At 44.8% G+C, this 23,025-nt stretch overlaps 1 protein-coding gene across 4 annotated transcripts in view; it reads left to right on the forward strand.

Moving 5' to 3' along the window:
- The window catches only part of RSPH14 (radial spoke head 14 homolog), a 324,813-nt gene that overhangs the window by 265,933 nt on the left and 35,855 nt on the right, over positions 1-23,025 (forward strand). The gene's annotated exons all lie outside the window — the stretch shown is intronic.

Below are 23,025 nucleotides of genomic sequence, written 5' to 3' on the forward strand. Positions count from 1 at the left end.
TGTGAGCTGCAGAGCATCCCTGCCTGCCTGACCTGTGTGTGCTGCAGAGCATCCCTGCCTGCCTGACCTGTGTGCTGCAGAGCATCCCTGCCTGCCTGACCTGTGTGTTGCAGAGCATCCCTGCCTGCCTGACCTGTGTGCTGCAGAGCATCCCTGCCTGCCTGACCTGTGTGTTGCAGAGCATCCCTGCCTGCCTGACCTGTGTGTGCTGCAGAGCATCCCGACCTGCCTGACCTGTGTGCTGCAGAGCATCCCTGCCTGCCTGACCTGTGTGCTGCAGAGCATCCCTGCCTGCCTGACCTGTGTGCTGCAGAGCATCCCTGCCTGCCTGACCTGTGTGTTGCAGAGCATCCCTGCCTACCTGACCTGTGTGTGCTGCAGAGCATCCCTGCCTGCCTGACCTGTGTGCTGCAGAGCATCCCTGCCTGCCTGACCTGTGTGTGCTGCAGAGCATCCCGACCTGCCTGACCTGTGTGCTGCAGAGCATCCCTGCCTGCCTGACCTGTGTGCTGCAGAGCATCCCTGCCTGCCTGACCTGTGTGCTGCAGAGCATCCCTGCCTGCCTGACCTGTGTGCTGCAGAGCATCCGTGCCTGCTTGACCTGTGTGCTGCAGAGCTCCCTGCCTGCCTGACCTGTGTGCTGCAGAGCATCCCTGCCTGCTTGACCTGTGTGCTGCAGAGCATCCCTGCCTGCCTGACCTGTGCGCTGCAGAGCATCTACTCTCCCTGTCTGACCTGTGTGTGCTGCAGAGCATCCCTGCTTGCCTGACCTGTGTGCTGCAGAGCATCCCTGCCTGCCTGACCTGTGTGCTGCAGAGCATCCCTGCCTGCCTGACCTGTGCGCTGCAGAGCATCTACTCTCCCTGTCTGACTTGTGTACAGCAGAACATCTCTACCCTGTTTGACCGACCTGTGGATTTTCCTCATAGAATTGCAAAGATGTAGAAAATCTGCAGGTAAAAACTCATTCATTAGGCTACGTTCACATTTGCGGTGTGCGCCGCAGCGTCGGGCGCCGCAGCGTCGGGCGCCGCAGCGTCGCCGCATGCGTCATGCGCCCCTATATTTAACATGGGGGCGCATGGACATGCGGTACACTTGCATTTTGCGCCGCATGCGTCACTGCGGCGCCCGCGTCCGGGCGCAGAGGACGCAGCAAGTTGCATTTTTGCTGCGTCCAAAATCAATAGAAAAAAGGACGCATGCGGCGCAAAACGCAGCGTTGTGCATGCGTTTTGCCGCGTTTTTGTTTGCGTTGTGCGTTGCGGCGCCGACGCTGCGGCGCACAACGCAAATGTGAACGTAGTGTGAACGTAGCCTTAGTGTATTTCCACTGGCAACGCATCTAATCCGGACATGACCGTATCAATAAAGTTTTGTCAAAGCCAAATACCAGGAAGTATCAAAAACAAAGTAGCTTTATTTAAATGTCACATACCAGAGACAAAAACTGCAGCATCAAAAACGAAATAATAACGAATCCAACCTGCAGCGTCCAGATGTTACAGTATAGTGGATGGGATTTCAAGAAATCCCATGTCCACTATATGTCCAGAGACACTTGCGGATTACCTGTGGAGACGGACATGCGGCACGTCTTTCCAGACCACAGCTTGTCAATTTCTCGAGAGCTTTCACCCATATAATGTGTTGGACGGAGTGAATCTGCGCGTTTCAGCGACCACGTGTGGATTCACCTGCTTTCAGTAGACGGCAGTGAACATGTGCTGCGACCAAAGCGCTGCTACCTCCGGGTCGTCTGCACATACCCAAAGAGAGCAAGAGCAAGTCTCATAGACTTACACTGAGCGCTTGTGTCAGTTATCTCTGGCTCCCAGTCAGTCGGTACGGGAAGAGCAGAAGATGGCGGCTGCTCAGTATATTGCTACGGGCAGGGAACTTGCATTATCAATACCACTACAGCCGGAGAGATTACAAATAAAACACCAGATTGGAGCTTTATAAGCGTCTTATCATTTATTGTTCACAACTGCAAGGCTGGTATTTAGCATTCATTTACCTCAGCCTTGGAACGTAAAGGGAGCGGGCCGCAGATTGGCGGTGCGGACTAGAAGCATGGTCTGAACTGTGCGACCTGCCATGCTGCTTATAGACGCAGCTCGGCTTCGGTAGCATCGGAGGAGCTCTGGGCACTGGATCCGGCCAGCATCATAGCAGCGCTGGCATGCTCTAAAGCAAAGGACTTACAAGCGCATGCCTTGTGCAGGAAACCGCCCACCTCTGATAGACTGTAGAGGCGGCCGGTAACCTAGACAACAAGCAGTAAACGATAGAATTAAAAATCTATAGAGCTGAGAGGATTTTTAATAAGAGGTAAATTACATGGTTGTTTATAAAGCACTTTTACCCATTTATCAAGATGACACAACCCCTTTAACAAGCTCCCAACGAGCTGGCTGGCTGTGGGACTGTAGCAGCTGCAGTTCTGCTTATGCCTGGTATTCCTGTCACATACATGCAGACACTGTATACAGACATTATATATATATATATATATATATATATATATATATACACACACACACATATCGTGCACTTCGTATATCAGTGCTGCGCTGGGCTTCCTGTCTGCACATGATGCTGGTAACCTGCACGGTGCAGACTCTGCAGCACGTCGGCTGAGCCCGCCCAGCGCCCTACAGGCAGACACAAGTGTGAGGTGAAATGTGACGTGGCTCCATAATGCTCTAACGCAGAAGAATAACAGTTACCATGGCAACCACTACAGCACATCACGTGACCACAGGAGCATGTGGCTACTGGGACACAGACATAACCTAACTAGAGTATACGGTATATACACACAAGACTGCCGGAGCGGTCAGTGTGTGCAGCAGAGCATGTGTTAGTACTTACATGGCACCCTTTGTAAGAGTGTGCCCACCTATTCTGTATTATTGGGCAGCAAGAGTTGTCATGGGGCCGTACTGTGTACAGAAAAAAAGATCTGCCGGGACGGCTATTTTCCCATAATACTAAGTGACAGATTAGCAGTCCCATAGACAATGAATGGAGAAAAGATCAGGTATAAGCACCGCCCGTACGTTTAGGAGAGGGCTCTGCATAACTCAAGTTTCACGTTCCCAGCTTGTTGGGGGTCCCAGCAGTCAGACCCTCTTCAATTAATAAGTGATCCCTATGCAATGGGAACCCTTTAAAATATCCATACACATCAGAGGGAAGTTAATAAAATGTGGGAGTCGATGATCATCTAATGTGTACCCAGTGCCCAGGCCTTCCCATAAAGCAGGTGTCGGAATATTGGGTTTCAAAAGGGTGACTGGCAGCGCCTTATTCCCCACCTTTATTTGACAACATATGTCCGCTTGGCCAAGTTGAGAGTGTGTGAGAGATTTGGAAATAGTTCCTGCTCTGGAACCCAGGAACTGGGCTCCTCAGATCGCCTTTCCTGAATGAAGAGAAAGTGTTCATACTCGATCTTCGCTCCGTCCGCTCTGGGACTGCTATGGATTCTCAATGACATCTAACAAAATGTTCCATTGCTATTGTGAAGCTAGTGTCCGATCCTCTTAAAATTATTCCATATATATGCAGTGGGCAGAATTATTAGGCAAGTGAGTATTTTCACCATATCATCATATTTATGCAGATTTTACAACTTCAATCTGTATAAACTAGAATGCTGATTGGATGAAGTGATGTCATGATGCGTATTTGTGTAACGAGACTGGTTGAGGCCAAAAGATACAACACCCATTATCAGGATGTGCAGAATTATTAGGCAACTTGTTTTCCTCCATAATGCACCAAAAAAGAGATTTAACTGACTGTGGGCCAAGACGTATCTGAAGACAAGACTTTTCAAAGTTTTTTTGTACCGATGAGTGACTCAACGGAGAAGATGGGCTCGTGGCTGGATCAGTAACAGGCAAAGACCTCCACTGCGACATGGAAGCCAGCAAGGTGGATGTAGGTGGGGTACTGCTATGGGCTAGAATTATTAAAGATGAGCTAGTTGGACTTATTCATGTTGCAGGTAGACTCAAAATCAACTTCTGAACCTATTGTCAGCTTTTAGAAGACGCTTATTTCAAGCAGTAGTACAGGAAAATATCTATATGTTTAATAAAAAAAACTATGATATTTATGCAGGACAATGCTCCATTGCAGAATTGAAGTTCTCCACTGCTTAGTTTGTCAATAAATGCCTTAAAGGGGTTGTCCACTACTAGGACAACTCCTTCTTAATCTAAATGTTTGACCCCCCAAAAAATTAAAAAAGCCTAAACTCATCTCCAGTGCCGTTCCAGTAGTGTCAGCACTGGCATTCCTGGGGCTTTCGTGAGGTTGTTATGACACATGAGCCTGGCGCCTAGTCAGAGCTGGTGTCCCTTTGTACAAGTTGAACATGAAGAGGAAGTGAGAGACCAGCCATAGCCCTGATCAGGAAGGGGTTGTCCTATTAGTGGAAACCCCTTTTAAAGATGAAAGAACAATGACATGGCCCCTTTCCCCACTCGACCTAAACCCTATTGAGAACTTGAGGGACCTTTTTAAATATTCAATAAAGATTCATGGTGAAGAAAAACAGTACACCTCTCTGATCAGTGTCTGGGAGGTTGTGATTGGTGCTGCCCAAACAACAGATTAAGAAACTGACTGACTCCATGGATGGATGGCTTATGACTTATTGAAAAGAAGGGTGGCTATATTGGTCACTGATATTTTTGGGGGAAATGTCATAAATGTAGTTACAGTATATACTCATGTATAAGCCGAGTGTTTCATCACTTTTTTTGCTGAAAATGTCCCCCTCGGCTTATACACGAGTCATTGTCCCAGTTTACGGCAGGGGAGGCGGAGCGGTGGGTCACAGGAGGCAGGAGCTGGCAGCTGTGGCTAAAGCCTGTGCCCACTGCTAAAGAGAAATGAATATTCACTGCACTGGCAATGAATATTCATTTCTCTTATAGCACGCACAGTTGCAGCCGCTGGCTTCAAGTATTAAAAAAAAAAAATCCTACTTACCTTCCCTGCGGTCCCTCGCAGCATCTTGTTCCAGCTTCTAGGAGCTCCTGCGGCCGGGTGATCATGTGTCACCGCTCATTAAGAGAATGAACATTCCATTCCATGCCTGCGGGAGTGGAGAGGTGAATATTCATTATCTTAATTAGCGGTAACACATGATCGCCCTGCCGCAGGAGCTGCTAGAAGCCAAACGAGATGCTGCGAGGGTGTGTAGGGAAGGTAAGTAGGACATTTTTTTTATGCTTTTCTCATGGGGGCCATACATACAAGGATGAGGATAAGGAGCCATGCAGACAAGGATTGGGATAAGGAGCCATGCAGACAAGGATGGGAATAAGGAGCCATGCAGACAAGGAAGGGAATAAGGAGCCATGCAGGCAAGGATGGGAATAAGGAGCCATGCAGACAAGGATGGGAAAAAGGAGCCATGCATACAAGGATGGGAATAAGGAGCCATGCATACAAGGATGGGAATAAGGAGCCATGCAGACAAGGATGGGGTTGAGGAGCCATGCATACTAGGTTGGGGATGAGGAACCATGTATACCAGAATAGGGATTAGGGGACAATGCATACCCGGGTTATACTAGAGTCAATACGTTTTCCCAGTTTTTCAAGTCAAAATTAGATACACGAGTATATACGGTATGTACATTTTGAGTTCTTTGGTTATTATTCTTACTTTAAAAGTAAGATGGGAAAATTTACGGTATTCATTTAGGTGCATAATAATTCTGCACACAGAGATATTATCCTAAGAAAGAGAAAACTTCACTTTCAGATTATTAAATATTCAGGTATATTAACCTTTTGGATTGACCGACGACACTGTAGTTCAATAATTATATTAATCATCAAAAATTCAAATTGCCTGATAATTCTGTATGCAGTGGGGACAAAATGTATTTGATACACTGTCGATTTTGTACGTTTTGCCTCCTAAAATAATGGAGAGGTCTGTAATATTTATCGTAAGTGCAATTTAACTGTAAGAAACAGAATCTTTAAAAAAATCCAGAAATTCACATTGTATGATTTTTACATAATTAAATTGCATTTTATTGCATGAAATAAGTAATTGACTCATCTGTCAGGTGACCCAGGACCAGGGGCTCCTTCCCTTTCCTTAACACTAGGGGGCACCCCAGCTCGCCCTATTCCCCGGGATACTTCTGAAGGTGAAGATTCCGGGGCCACAACCCTTGCCTTATTTCCTGAATCAGCCATCTGTCTGTTCTCTTCCCCTACCCAGGGAAAAGGGGCGCTACCGTGCACCGCAGTACACCTACCCGACGAACAAAGCAACACGAACACGGGTAACTGAAAATACCAGGCATGCAAATATTCACTCACATATAACAGCGGAATGCATCGGGGAGTGGAGGACGGGGAAAACCAAAGTAAGAGGAGGGAAGGGAATTATCATCCTTACAAACCCATGCAACAGTCACATGTAACTCCTCCAAACTCCTCATATAAACCCCTCTCCTCCAAGCCATGCAGCATAAGCTTGATTTGACATGGGTTTCAATCAGGACCCAGATTATAAAAGAGATGGGAGTGGCTAACTGAGCTCAGCTAAAAGCTCAGACTCCCAGAGCTCCCAACATGGCAGACTAACCCCTGTTCTACCAAAAGAAATTAACACTATTTAAAAAGAAGGTGAAGTACTTTTTTTTCAGCATAGGAGCAATAAGACGCTGCGGTCTTCTGGCTCCTCTCTGTTATGGTAACCCCGTGACAAATTGATAAAAAAAGAAAAACAGAACTTAATATTTGGTACAGAAACCTTTGTTTGCAATTATAGAGTAACCCCAGTATGGAGATACACCACCCCCCCAGCTTCCTTACGGACCTTTCGACCACCTGATATCTTTCTATGAGACCCACCAGGGGATCCCCCTGGGCAACTCATGTCTGTACCAATCTTGGTAGTGAGCAGATAAATCTGTCCATTACAACCCGCTCCACCATCTGGGTTGGGGTGGAGGACTCCGGTTGCAACCATTTAGACACCAGATGCAGCAAGTTGGACATTTGGGAGCGAGGAGGTTTATCACTGCACTATGCCCAATTATGAACCCTTTGTGTTCGGACCGACATAGTCACCCCTTAGCGTTCCAGTATCTCAGTTTTAAGTTTGGCATATTCCTGGGCATCTTGTAAGGCCAGGTCATAATAAGCCTTCTGGGGCTCGCCGGTTAGATAGGGGGCCAGCATCCCCGCCCACTCGTCTGGCGGCAGTCTCTCTCGCTCCGCTACCCTCTCAAAAACAGTCAAAAATGCCTATATATCATCACCCGGGGTCATTTTCTGCATCGCTCGTCTTACCACCTTCCGGACGTGCGTGTCATCACCTGGACTTGTGGGCTGGGCTTCCGGTCTCCCACTAACTGCCTCGCTAAGCAACTCAATCTGCTGCTGCTGTTGTCTAAACTGGTCGTGATGCTGTTGCTGCCGCTGTTGCATCTGCTGAAGAAGCAGCTTACACGTCTCCTGATGTGCCAGCTGTTGTTGCTGCTGCGCACTCACCAGATGCTTGAGCAAGTCCTCCATTTTGCCTGACGTCGTCTGCTGGCTTGTGGTCTCCTTTACCCAGGACATGCGGTTTGTCCACGGTTGCTACTGGTGTTCCCAGAACACTGCCCGCATTCGAAACACCACTTGTGGTATGTCAACTCACTTGGCGGTACACGGAGGTAGGAAAAACAGGAACACTGTCTCTTTAAGTCTTCAGTTGGTATTATAAGGCAGCATAAACCAACTAGAAGTGGAAAGCAAACACAGCCTTTCCAACTAAAACAGGAAAACAACAAAGAAAAACAAAATGCTGCAACACAGTCTGTACGTGTGCAGGTAACATCCTGCTCTGGAGCAACACGGGTTCAGTCTTTCCTCCACAAGACACTAAACTACTGGATAATCCTCTCTCCAGTCTTGCTGAACAAAGACTGCTTCTAGAGCCCATTTATTTAAACCCCAGACGATGTGAGTCTTTCCATCATGTGATTGACCACATGATCATGACATCACACAGCTTCAGGAAGCTATGCAAGCGGAGATAAAGCGGACCTCCTCCCTCCCGCTCTATGAAGGTCCACATGAAACCAGCACATTATGCAACTTTAACTTAACTTAAGAATGTATCCATCCTGTAATAATGTTCACTGTCATGGACCCTTTCTTTAACAATATCATCCATCCTGGCCCCCAACCTGTAATAATGTCACCCATCGATGCCATACTCTTTTAATAGAGTGCTCTCTCCTGTCCCCTCTCATTAAATGGGTATTCCCATCTCCATGATCCAATCCCAATATATAGTAAGTGTAATAATAATGATATTAGCAAATACCTCCATTTAGAAATTTAGTACAGTTCTTCAGATTTGCTATGTCACTTACCTCATGTAGGGCATTGCAGTAGCTTAGGTATCCATGGTTACAACCACTAAAAGCTGTCTAACTAGCTGTTACTATATGAGTGATCATAACCATGGATACCTAAGCTACTGCAATGCCTCCACATTCGGTAAGAAACATACAGGACTATACTACATTTCTAATTGGAGTTTTTTTGCTAATATTATTATTACACCTACTACATGTTGGGATAAGATCTTTGAGATATGAATACTCCTTTAATAATGCCACCTATCCTGGTGTTCAAACGTTTCTTCTCACATGTGGCGCATGGAGTTGACATTATGCCGCCCATGAAAGGCAAACAGACATCAGCTGTCAGCTTCTTATTGGCTGGTGTGTTATGACCCCAATGGCAGAGGGTCTCAGAAATAATAACCAAGTCTGCAAACACAAAAAAACAGCTCATAGGGCAGTGGTAACTGGGCTGACCATATATCTAATCCTAGCACCACAAATAGAAGTAGCCGGGGAACGTGCCTACGTTGGTTCTAGACGTCTCGCGCCAGCCGGAGAACTAACTAACCCTAGAAGGGAAAAGAAAGACCTTTCTTGCCTCCAGAGATAAGACCCCAAAAAGTTGGATACAAGCCCCCAACAAATAATAACGGTGAGGTAAGAGGAAAAGACAAACATAAGAATGAACTAGGTATTTAGCAAAGAGAGGCCCACTAGCTAATAGCAGAATATAGTAAGATGACTTATATGGTCAGCAAAAAACCCTATTAAAATATCCACGCTGGATATTCAAGAACCCCCGAACCGTCTAACAGCCGGGGGGAGAACACCAGCACCCCTAGAGCTTCCAGTAAGGTCAGAAATCACATTTAGTACAAGCTGGACAAAAATAGAAGCAAAGCAAATAACCCAAATAACCAAAAAGCAAGACTTAGCTTAATTTTGCAAAAACCAGGACCAGCGGACAGGAGCAAACAGAAGGATCTGATTACAACGATGACAGGCACTGGACTAAGGATCCAGGAAGTTAATATAGCAACACCCCTGGACTAACGGCCCAGGTGAGTGCCAAAGTGAAGAAAGACAATCCCAGAGTCATATCACTAGTGACCACAAGAGGGAGCCAAAAAGTCTAATTCACAACACTGGTGGTGTGTATAGCTATTGCGCTTCTGAGACCCGGTGGCTCTCTGTGCCGCAATACATTTCAATTGATTGCACACCTGAAGACACACTTCCAGCTGAAAACAGCACTCGGATCAGCAGGACCCCGTTCTACAAGAGCCCTTTTCTCATTGCGATCGTTTCACCCCTGTATATTGGGTATACGGCTTGTTTGCAGACTGTGATTCGCAGCGACCATGATCATGGACTTACTTGAGTAGTACATGTGCAGCGCCCAGAGTCCTGGTCGTTGCAGTAATGTCGCTCTTCCACCAGGGGGAGTGATGTTACGTCTGATGGTACTAAAGGAGTTCACCTGACCAGGTATCACAGTCACACACTACACTTCACACTCCAGTCCACCAGGGGGCGCAAAGGTACTATCTACTAGGCCACTCCTCACACACGGGTAAAACTGGTGGGTTGGATAGGAAGTTAGTGAGAGAGAAGCAGACTGGGCTTCGACCAGATAACATCAAGGGAGAAGCAGCCTGGGTTTGACCCAGAGAGGTCCTGTCAGAGGTGGGATCCTGACAGAGGCCTAGCGAGAGATAGAACGTTACGGAGCTGCGCCTGCACATCATTGCGGCAGCATCCTAAGAAAGGACACGAAGCGAAGTATATTGTGGAGAGTGAGAACCGAGCCGGTGGCCGGAACACCGAGGGAGTACTGACTCTACGCATTACTCCAGAAAACGACAGGACAGTCAATTCCAAGTTGGCTGCCCAACCTAAATACCTAAGAAGACACAGAGGCAATTGTGGGAGAGGGGCGTCTCTAGGGTCCCTATAAATTAATAAATTAACTCCAGGCCTACCCCGTCATAAGGGTTGTCCTATCCATATCATCTGGGGGACAGAGAGAGAGAACATCAGAAATATCTACAAAGGTTGTGAGGACTTTCCCGTGGTGCTCAGCAGGGAGGTACTACAACACACAGGCGCTAGTAGGAAGGCTACTGATTTCCTCCTGGCTCAGGGAACTCTGGATGTGCCTTCGGACCGGCCGGTCTCAGCCTGCCCTGTGAACAGTACTCTGGACTGTGGACCCTGAAGTCTTCAGTAAAAGGTAAAGAGACTGCAACCTTTGTGTCCTCGTTATTCATCGCGCCTCACAACGATCACTATCATCATTCACACACCTTGGGAAGCCCTGGGGACATACTTCACCTGTGGGAAGGTATACCATCTGGCTGCCATTCCATCACCCCAGCGGACCCCCCAGCAGCGTCAGTCACCCTGACCGAATACCACAGGTGGCGTCACGAACACCAGACAAACTTACACCTTTAATTGGGCGCCCCTCAGCAGGGCCACGGACCGGGTCGGGCCACCGTGACATCCCCAGAACCGAGACCGAGGGACCCGGTGCCGAGTACCCCATTGCCCTGCGCCTGGGGGCGATCCACATGCATGCAAATTGCCCTGGCAGGTGCCCTTCTGGCTTGTAGTCTACACAGGACATCGTTTCCTGTGTCACCATGTCAGTGCTGTGTGTGTGGGACGTCTGACTGGCTTAGTTCAATAGCTAGGTCCAGCACCCTTCTCAGTCCATGAACCTTCTGTGACAGAGAATGGGGCTGGCTTAGCTATTGAAAGAAGTCAATGATCTAACCCCCTTCACACACAACCCTGATTATGTGCTGACACAGGAAACCCCACCCTGTGTACAGCATAAGCCAGAAGGGGGAATATCAAGACCGGAGCTAATTTTTACCGATCAGTGACCCTATTATATTTGAGCTATATTAAATAGTGTATCATTTACTATTTTAAGAATATATATGGCATACTTCATACAATACATTTGTAAGTAATTTTATCCAGCAGTTTTCTTTTTCTTTGATGAAAATAGTGTGGCTGGCAGAGAAATTGAAGACATTGCTTTTCTACTGAATGGTAAATACTGTCAGAAATTAAACATTTATTAAACTTTTTTAGTGATTATTTTTCTAATTTTCCATTTTATTATCTGTATTAAAAGAATATACTGAAATGTTGCAGTTTCCACTCAGGGCCACTGCGCCTCATAATGGACTGATACTTCCTGTTCCGTAGAGATCACTTCTCAGCAGCCACTACATTATCATCACAGGAGTACTACAATACGTGGGAATATCTATATTATCAAGCAGGATCAAATCATTCACAACTGTATGATGGGCACAGCTTACCTACTCCATTTCCCTATGAATCAGCTCCAGATATTAGTTTCCTATTGTCTGTGTGGCTGTTGTAAAGGAAATCTGTAAGCTGGTGTAGGCAAAATGTAGGCTGCCCACATATATAGTGTAAGTACAATGCGTCATGGACACGTGACTTTTTTTTAACCGCTAAGGCTACTTTCACACATCAGGTTTTCAGTGTCAGGCTAAATCCGGCGAATGTTGGAAAAACTGGATCCGGCGCAGATTTTGAAAAACTGATGCGACGGATCCATTTTTTTGGCGGATCCAGCTAGCCTATCTAGATTATTGGATAAGAAAAAAATTTGGAGCATGCTCAGTTTAAAAAACCAGATCAGGCCGCCGGATCCGCCTTTTTCCAGATCTGGCACCTTCCGGCTCCCATAGGCTTTCATTGTAGCAAACAGCCGGAAGGCTTTTTCACCGGAGACAAAAAACGTCTTTTTCAGACGCCGGAATCAGAATTTTAGCCGGATCCGGAAAAAAACGGAAGGAACGCTGGGCAATGCGGCGCGATCCGGCGCTAATACAAGTCAATGGGGGAAAAAATCGGTTCCGGTTTTAATTTTTCCCGGTTCCGGTTTCTCTCTAAAGAGCCGGATTTAGCCTGAAACAAAAAGACGGATGTGTGAAAGTAGCCTTAGTTGTTTTAGAGACTTGAAGAAGTCAAGTTGTTCAGCAGACTGAATACATTCACAGCAAGTCGTATTTACATAGAAATTCACATGTTCATTTCTATGCACATTTCCTCTTAGGTTTTATGGGCAGTTTCTGCAGTTTAGCCATCCTGAAAAAGATAGTATGTGCACATAACAACAGGGTTTTTTGGCTGAGTTATTGGAATGGAATCTCCAAGATTTTACAGTAGATGAGGATTTGAAGAGCTCAGTTTCTGCTCCAAAAACAACTTACAAACTCAGTGTGAGCATACTTTTACTATATGGCTTTGGTTAGTAAAAAAAAAATATATCAAGGTCATACTTTCCCTTTCAGTGTAAAAAAAAATCCATCCTATGTATACAAAAATATAGCATGAGTTAGGAGTGCACAGCTTGATCATCTGTGCAGAGAATAGGGATGACGCCAGAGCTCTTGGGCCCGTATTATTCTGTCAGTGAATCAGAAACTTATTTTGTGCCCAAATAATAACCCTGGATCGTAATGAGCAAAATAATTTAGATAAAATGTAGAAAAAAATAGCTTTCATTGTCTTTTCTCTTTCATTATAATGCTTGAGGTTTTTGTATGTTCTTTCTAAAGGTCAATAGAATAGGCTAATCAGGATTTGTAGCTTCAAGCACAGTAGGCTTGTAATCCAGCCATGATGAACATACATCTGTAACTACAGCTAATGAGGTCAAGAAAGCTCGTCTCCATCAATTCCTTTCTATGGATATGTACAGCATAGTAATATATTCAGAAACATGGTCGATTTATGTCTGTGATATACTAGACAGCCCAAAATGTGTACCAATATACCTGACATCAGCTTTCTGCCAGGAGTTACTCAAAAGCAAAAGAACCAGTCAGATTTTCATAATGCCAGTGTTTCATCAGTGATTTCCTTGTATGAAGCAATAAATAAATTGCTAAGCTTCTCCTATCCATAACACTGTTAAAGGCCGGTTTCACACGTCAGTGGCTCCGGTACGTGAGGTGACAGTTTCCTCACGTACCGGAGCCACTGACACACGTAGACACATTGAAATCAATGCATCTGTGCAGATGTCATTGATTTTTTGCGGACCGTGTCTCCGTGTGCCAAACACGGAGACATGTCAGTGTTCGTGGGAGCGCACGTATTACACGGACCCATTAAAGTCAATGGGTCCGTGTAAAACACGTAACGCACACGGATGTTTTCCATGTGCAGTCCGTGTGCCGTGCTGGAGACAGCGCTTACAGTAAGCGCTGTCCCCCCAGCATGGTGCTGAAGCCGCCATTCATACGTTCTCTCCAGCGCTCGCTGGGGAGAAGGGATGAAAAATCTTTTTTTTTTTTGTTTTTATGTGTTTAAAATAAACTTTAGGGCATCCTCCCCCCTCCCACCCCCTGTGCGCCCGGCCGCCGGCATTAAAATACTCACCCGCATCCCTCGACGCTTGCTCTCCGCCCCGCAGCTTCTCCTGTATGAGCGGTCACGTGGTGCCGCCCATTACAGTGATGAATATGCGGCTCCACCCCTATGGGAGTTGGAGCCACATATTCATCAACTGTAATGGGCGGCACCACGTGACCGCTCAGTGCAGGAGAAGCTGCGGGGCGGAGAGCAAGCGTCGAGGGAGGCGGGTGAGTATTTTAATGCCGGCGGCCGGGCGCACAGGGGGTGGGAGGGGGGAGGATGCCCTAAAGTTTATTTTAAACACATAAAAACAAAAAACAAAAAAGATTTTTCATCCCTTCTCCCCAGCGAGCGCTGGAGAGAACGGATGAATGGCGGCTTCAGCACCATGCTGGGGGGACAGCGCTTACTGTAGCGCTGTCTCTCCTGCATGGTCCGTGTGGTACCCAGGCAGCACACGGCTGCCGCATGTGTGCCACACGGATGGCCTACGTGAGCTCACGGACACACGGACACGGATAACTCTGGTACCGATTTTTTCCGGTACCGGAATTATCTGGACGTGTGGGACAGGCCAAAGACAACACACACGGGTGGCAATGTGCGCTGTCGATGATTTTTTCACAGACCAATAGATTTCGATGGATAATTTTGATCTGTGACTCAGATATCATCATGATTGTATCCAGACACACGTTCCGAAAAAAACCATGGCCACGTGATTAGCCCCATGGACTATACCTGATCTCTGTGAAAAATGCCGATAGAACACGTATTCATGGACATCTAAATGAGGCCTATAAGCATGTAACGTCATGGTCTCAACTAGAGACCTTTTGCAAACATCGAATTGCCATGGTGTTGTGTGACGTCCATTGCCGTATCAGAGTGCCCTTAGTGACTAAATTATGAAAAACCTCGACACAATCAGCAAGTAGGTCGTCGTCCACAAATCTATTGTTCCAGAATCCAGTGATGGGGGATTTACAACACTCCAGCTGACAATTGGCATTGCGCGCAATGATCTTTGGCTTGTGTGCAGCTTGGCACACTCAGGATTTTATTTGGGGAGCTGATTAAGCTACCTACTGCTCCTGGTAAACTCCTACTCTTTCTTTGGCCAACTTGGAGGCGATAGAAGCTAGCCGCTCTCAAACCTCCTACTTCTCATAAGATATGGAGAGGGAGACACATAGCACAATGCCAAAGCCAGCTGTACCCACTATTGTCAGGCCTTTTCTCTCTCTGTACTGCAGTCCAAACATCAATCCAGACCCAAAGACTTGATCCTCTTGAAAATAAAGTCTTATGGTTCATTCAAACTTCAGTTTTTCACATACAAGTTCTATCCCTGTTTTTTTACGGATAAAACTTGTACCTGTGAAAGTATGTGAGGCTGTTCTCGTGTCCATGCATTTTTGCGAACTGATTTTGACTTGAGTCTTGGTTCAATCCATGCAAGTCTATGGGTCCATGAAAAAGAAAAAAATCACATCTGAATGAGCCCTGCTTGCCTCCGAGGAAGAGAACAGGAGAATTCTGAGTCCAGTCTCTGGCTGCAGCAGTCACTTGGTGGTTATTCCAACATTGTTCACTATTCAGTTATACCCTTGCTATTACCAATGTTTAGCTGTAGAAATTGTATGATTCAGCAGTTTTCAAATGGTGGTGTAAAAGCCCCTTAAATGTTTGTCCAGTGAAAACCTGTTATCCACAGAATAGGCAATAACTTGTTGATCGGATTGCTGATACCCACACTGATCGTCAAAATGGGGAGCTTTATCCCTGTTAGAATGGAGCGGCAGTGCACATGCTTGAGCGCTGCTCCATTCATTCCCTATGGGGCAGTCAAGCCCTGCACTCTGCTTTTTCAGGCAGCCACAAAAGAATGAATGGAGCAGCGGTGTGATCTGTCACTCCAATTTGGAACAGGATGAAAATTCTTTAATCTGCCTATCGGAACTTCCACCAATCAAGTTATCACCTATCCCATTGATAGGTGATAACTTATTTTTACTGGACAACCCATTTAAACTCCCGTGTTATTGATGCCGCTAATCTTTCCTATTAGGCTGCCGTCACGTTTGGTCAGTATTTTACATCAGTATTTGTAAGCCAAAACCAGGAGTGGGTGATAAATGCAGAAGTGGTGCATATGTTTCTATTATACTTTTCCTCTAATTGTTCCACTCCTGGTTTTGGCTTACAAATAGTGATGCAAAATACTGACCAAATACTGCTAGTGTGACGGCAGCCTAATACTGGTATATACTGGTATACAGTGATTTTGGTGCCAACGATATCTAAACAGTTTTAAATTAAAGGCGTTTACACACTAACAAAAGTTCATTTTAATCAATAGACCTTGGAATAATAACTTCCACAATTGGATGTGTTTTAGTAAAATGTTCATGAGATAATATTAGAAATGTGCCCCTGCTGTTTACTGTGTAATGGCTGTGTAAGGCCGGTTTCACACGTCAGTGTCTCTGGTACGTGTAGTGACAGTTTTCTCACGTACCGGAGACACTGACACACATAGACCCATTCAAATTAATGGGTCTATGCACATGTCTCCGTGTTTTCACGGACCGTGTGTCCGTGTTTAAAACATGGAGACATGTCCGTTTTTCTCCAGCAGCACGGTCCGCAAAGCGTCCCGCACACGTGCACACGGAGAACAGTGTGCACTCTCCTCCATGTGCACGTACTGCCCGCAGGAGAGACAGCGCTACAGTAAGTGCTGTCTCCCCTGCGTGTGGTGCTGAAGGCAACATTCATCTTTTCTCCCCTGCAGGAGAGAAGAGATGAGAAATCAAGTTTTTGGTTTTTTTTGTTAAAAATAGAGTTTGGGGTCACCTCCCGCCTCCCACCCCCGTGCGCCCGCCCGCTTGCAGAGAAATACTCACCCAGCTCCTGCGATGCCTCCTCTCAGTGTCGGCAGCTTGTCCTGTGTGAGCGATCACGTGGTACCGCTCATTACAGTGATGAATATGCGCAAAGTTTGTAAACAAAAAAAGTTGCCATTTTCCGAGACCCGTAGCATCTCCAATTTTTGGGATCTGGGGCCAGGTAAGGGCTTATTTTATGTTCGCCAATCTGACATTTTAATTGATACCATTTTGGTGTGTATACGATTTTTTGATCGCCCGACAAAAAAAAATGTAATTCTCGCACTTCGATTTTTCTTCTCGCTACATCTTTATCCGATTGGATTAATTCTTTTTATATATTGATAGATCGGGTGATTCTGAACACAGCGATACCAAATATGTATGTATTTGATTTTTTTATTGTTTTATTTTGAATGGGGCGAAACGGGTGATTTGAACTTTTATATTTTATTTTTTTATATATTTTTGTTATATTTCTAAAAACATTTTTTTTTACTTTTGGCATGCTTCAATAGTCTCCAAGGGATAGAGCTGTCATTGGATGTTAAGGGGTTAAAAACAGGCAGTGAAATGTTCTACCTCACAAAAAGAATCAGCTGTGATCCCCTGCTGTGCTATCTGTATACACACTTTTCCTCCCCCCTTCCTCTGCCCAGGAGCTGTGGTACGATCAGACCATGTCCCTGTAGGGTCAGACACAGACATTACACAGTACACTGCAGGGGCACATTTATGAGATAGGCTGGTGTCACACTTGCGAGTGCAATGCGAGAAACTCAGGAGTGTCTCCCATCAGTACCCAGCACTGCCACCAGCACTTGGGACCGGAGCGTGCGGCTGCATGTATTTCTATGCAGCCGCACGCTGCGGTCCTGAGTGCCGGCGGCAGTGCCGGGTATTGATGGGAGAGACTCGTGCGAGTTTCTCGCATTGCACTCGCAAGTGTGACCCCGGCCTATCTAATAAACACATCCAACTTTGAGATTATTATTCAAAGATCTATTGATTAAAATGTACTTTCTTCATGGGAAAACCCCTTTAACCCCTTTCTGACATCAGGCATAATAATACATCCCTGGGCCTTATTAACCCCTTCCTGCCAGCTGACGGGATAGTACGTCAGCTGGCAGTATCCCCCGCTTTGAGGTGGGCTCCGGTGGTGAGCCCACCTCAAAGCCGCAACATGTCAGCTTTTTTCAACAGCTGACATGTGCGTGCAATGGGCACGAGCGGAATCGCTATCCGCCCGCACCCATTAACTAGTTAAATGCCGCTGTCAAACTCTGACAGCGGCATTTAAAAAGCGCTGCCGGCCACGTGGCCGGGTTACTCGCACTGCTGAACCCCGCCACATGATCGGGGGTTAGCGGAGTGTTGCCATCACAACCAGAGGTCTCCTCGAGACCTCTATGGTTGTTGATGGCAGATTGCTATGAGCGCCACCCTGTGGTCGGCGCTCATAGTAAGGCTGCCGTCACACTAGCAGTATTTGGTCAGTATTTTACATCAGTATTTGTAAGCCAAAACCAGGAGTGGAACAATTAGAGGAAAAGTATAATAGAAACATATGCACCACTTCTGCATTTATCACTTTGGCTTACAAATACTGATGTAAAATACTGACCAAATACTGCTAGTGTGATGGCAGCCTAAGCCTGTAATTCTGCTGCATAGAGGTGATCTGTGCATCACCTCTATGTAGCAGAGGTGATCGAGTAGTGGATGCTTCTAGCCTCCCATGGAGGCTATTGAAGCATGCCAAAATTAAAAAAAAAATGTTTAAAAATATTAAAAAATATATATATATCACCCCCCTTTCGCCCCAATCGAAATAAAACAATAAAAAAAAAAATCAAACCTACACATATTTGGTATCGCTGCGTTTAGAATCGCCCGGTCAATAATAATAATAATCTTTATATAGCGCTAACATATTACGCAGCGCTTTACAGTTTGCACACATTATCATCACTGTTCCCGATGGGGCTCACAATCTAAATTCCCTATCAGTATGTCTTTGGAATGTGGGAGGAAACTGGAGTACCTGAAGGAAACCCACGCAAACACGGAGAGAACATACAAACTCTTTGCAGATGTTGTCCAAGGTGGGATTAGAACCCAGGACTCCAGCGCTGCAAGGCTGCAGTGCTAACCACTGCGCCACCGTGCTGCCCACCGGTCAATCAATAAAAAAAGGATTAACTTGATCGCTAAATGGCGTAACGAGAAAAAAAAATCAAAAAAGCCAAAAATTACGATTTTTTTGGTCACTAAAATGCAATAACGGGCGATCAATAATAATAATAATAATAATTTTTATTTATATAGCGCCAACCTATTCCGCAGCGCTTTACAACTTATAGAGGGGACTTGTACAGACAATAGACATTACAGCATAACAGAAATCACAGTTCAAAATAGATACCAGGAGGAATGAGGGCCCTGCTCGCAAGCTTACAATCCATGAGAAAAAGGGGAGACATGAGAGGTGGATGGTAACAATTGCTTTAGTTATTTGGACCAGCCATAGTGTAAGGCTCGGGTGTTCATGTAAAGCTGCATGAACCAGTTAACTGCCTAAGTATGTAGCAGTACAAAAAAAGAATGTATCTGCTCAAAAGTGGTATCATTAAAAACGTCAGCTCGGCACGCAAAAAATAAGCCCTCACCTGACCCCAGATCAGGAAAAATAAAAACGCTATGGGTATCAGAAAATTGCGGAATTTTTTTATCTTATTTTTATTTAGAAAATTTGGATTTTTTTTACCACTTAGGTAAAAGAGAACCTAGACATGTTTGGTATCTAATGACCCGGAGAATCATAATGGCAGGTTTTAGCATTTAGTGAACCGAGCAAAAAGGCCAAAAAAAAGTTGCATTGCACTTTTTTTGCAATTTCATCACACTTGGAATGTTTTCCTATTTTCTGTTACACGACATGGTAAAACCAATGATATTGATCAAAAGTACAACCCGCCCCGCAAAAAATAAGCCTTTATATGGCCATATTGATGGAAAAGTAAAAAGTTATGGCTCTGGGAAGAAGGGGAGCGACACTTGGCTCTAAGTGCCAGGAGCGGTCACGCACCGCTCCCGGCACTTTAACCCCCGAAATGCTGGGAGCGAATGCGATTGCAGCATTCCGGGAGTTGGCAGACAGCCCCTTTGCTCTTGGATCGGGGACCCTGCAGCGTGACGCCTTGTCCCGATTGCTGCCATGGTGACCTAATGTCGTCATGATGACATCCGGGTCACCAAAGCTAGGAAAGTTGCTTGATCATGCGCAGTGCATGATTAGCAACTTTCTCTGTCAGTACACTGCTGATAATTTGCATAGCTGCATCCCCATGCTATACAAGCGATCAACCTGCCAAAAATGATAGTCCCACAGTGGGACAAAGTAAAAAAGTTAAAAAAAAATAATAATAATTGTAAAAGTATTTAAAAAAATAAAAAAATAATAATACAAACTTAAAAGATATTGTATCCATAAATAAATATTTCTATGGAAAAAAAAAGTACACATATTGGTATCCCCGCGTCTGGAACAACCTGATCTATAAAACTGTCCCACTAGTTAACCCCTTTAGTGACCACCATACTTTTTTTTCTTTTAAAAAGGCAGAAAAATTCCGTGACACACCCGTGGTGTCAATATGATCATTGCACTCCTAGATGAATGCTTTATCATCATACCGCCAAACAAAAAGTGGAATAAAACTCGATAACAAAGAAGGATATTAATAAACATAGTACCACTGAAAACGTCATCTTGTCCCGCAAAAAAAGTCACCATACAGCTCCATCAGCAGAAAAATAAAAAAGTTATAGCTCTCAGAATAAAGCAATGCAAAGATAATTCGTTTTTCAATAAAATAGTTTTTACTGTGTAAAAGTGCCATAAAAAAATATAAATGAGATATTGCTGTAATCTTACTATCCCAAAGAATAAAACTGTCTTATTAAATTTACCACACGCAGAATTACATAAACCCCCCCCCCCTCAAAAAAATCCTGAATTGCTGGTTATTGTACATTCTGCCTCCCAAAAATCAGAATAGAAAGTGATAAATCAATGTAGTATCTTAAAATGATACAAATAAAAACGTCATCTCTTCCCGCAAAAAACAAGCCATCATATGCCTCTGGCAGCCAAAATAAGGAAAAACTATAGCTCTAAAAATATGGTGATGCAAAAAAATAGTTTTTGCGATAAAAAGCGTATTTTAGTGTATGATAGCAGCCAAACATCAAAACCCGATATAAATCTGGTATCGCTGTAATCGCACCAACCCTAAGAACAAAGTCACCTAATCACTTATACTGCACGAGGAACGATGTAAAAAATAAATAAAACTAATTCTTCACCTGCTGTTAAATTTTTCACTCTGACTCCTAATGATCGCAGTAAGGCTTGGCACACATTTATCCTGTGCTCTGTGCTGAGCACTTACATTGGGGTGTTCGTGAAAATCACTGAAATACGTGATTCAGACGGAACAGAAGATTCCCTATAATGAGGCAGCAGAGTTACTTTGGATTCTGTCTGGCCTCTGTTCAGCGGTGTCCATCTTTTTATGATTGCATAATGCAGTTTTGAGCATTTTTGAAAAGAAGGACACTGCTGAATAGAGGCAAGACAGAATCCAAAGTAACTCTGCTGCCTCATTATAATTAATGGATCCCTTGGGAGTTTCATCTGAATCATGTCACTCAGAGATTTAGATGGAAACCCCAAAGTAAGTGATCAGCGAAAAGTGCCGGATAAATGTGATCCTAAACTTATGTAAAATGTTCCCTATAAAAGCTTCAACTCAATCCACAAAAAAAACAAGTCCCCACTCAGGTTTGTCATGTGTTAACAGAAATATAGGGGGCTTCCATGTTACTGGTATTACAAAGGCTCTGGAAAAGCGAAATGGCTCCTCCCCCTCCAAAAGAAATTCAGCAAATTATCCGCTCCCAAATCGAAATGTCCGCTCCCTACTGAGCCCCACTCACGTGTTTGGCATTTCTGAAGCGATGAGAGCCCACCTAACTTACAGGTGCATGTCTCCAGAAGCTTGAGCTGGCCATAACGTGCTGGTGACTACAACTTACTGGTCACTACACCATACTGGTCAACACAATGGCAGTTTGCAGTTTTCACTCAGCAACATTCATTGCTGCTTGTTTTTGGAAAATACCCATGAAGTCAAAATTGTCACATCACCTGTAGATAAATTCCCAAAGGGGTATAATTTCCAAAATAGGTCACTTGAGGGGGAGATTCTGCTCTTCTAGCAATTAGAGGCTCTGTATATGGAGTCTGCAAACTGTTCTAGGAAAATCTGCGCTCCAGTCTCTCCGTATGGCTAAGTAGTACTGTACAGCCACATATAGGGTATTGCCACGTTCAGTAAAAATTGTGGTACAAAGTATGGTGCCATTTTTACCTTGATTGAAAATGTAATATCTGGGGCTAAAGCAAAATTTTGATGGTAAAAATGTAGTTATTTTTTTCTTCACTGCCCAATGGTATAAAATTCCGTGACACACCCGTGGTGTCAATATGATCACTGCACCCCCTAGATGAATTCATTGGGGAGTGTAATTTGTTAAATGAGTTCACATATGGGTGGTTTCTGTTGTTCTGGCACCTTAGGGGCTCTGCCAATGGGACATGGCACCCTCAAACCATTCCAACAAAGCCTGAACTCCAATATGGCGCTTCTTCCCTTCTGAGCTTTGCACTGTGCCTCAACAGTAGTATTCCCCCACATATGGAGTATCAGCATACTAAGGAGAAATTGCATGGTGCAATTTCTCCTGTTACCCTTATGAAAATGCAAAATTTGGGGCGAAAATAAAATTTTTGTGGGGAAAAATTATTATATTATTTCACGGCTCAAAGTTATAAACGTTATAAACGTGCTCACCACACATCTAAATACATTCCTTGAGGGTCTAGTTTCCAAAGTGAGGTCACTTGTGGGGGGTTTCCACTGTTTAGGCACATCAGGACGCGTCCAAATGGGATATGATTCCAGGAAATTTTACATTCAAAAAGTCAAATGACGCTCCTTCCCTTTCGAGTTCTGCTGTTTTCTCCCTCATATTTGGTATCGGCATGCTCAGGAGAAATTACACAACAAATATTTTGGGGTCCATTTTTCCTTTTACCCTTGTCAAAATAAAAAAAATTGCATCTGAAGTAAATTTTTGGTGATAAAAAGTTGCATCTGAAGTAAAAAATTTTTGTGAAAAAAGTTAAATGTTCATTTTTTTCCACGTCCCAAAAATACATGTGAAGAATTGATAAATTTCTTGAATGTGGTTTTGAGCACCTT

Source organism: Ranitomeya variabilis, chromosome 1 (genome assembly GCF_051348905.1).
Source record: "Ranitomeya variabilis isolate aRanVar5 chromosome 1, aRanVar5.hap1, whole genome shotgun sequence".
In the NCBI taxonomy this organism is placed as follows: Eukaryota; Metazoa; Chordata; class Amphibia; order Anura; family Dendrobatidae; genus Ranitomeya; species Ranitomeya variabilis.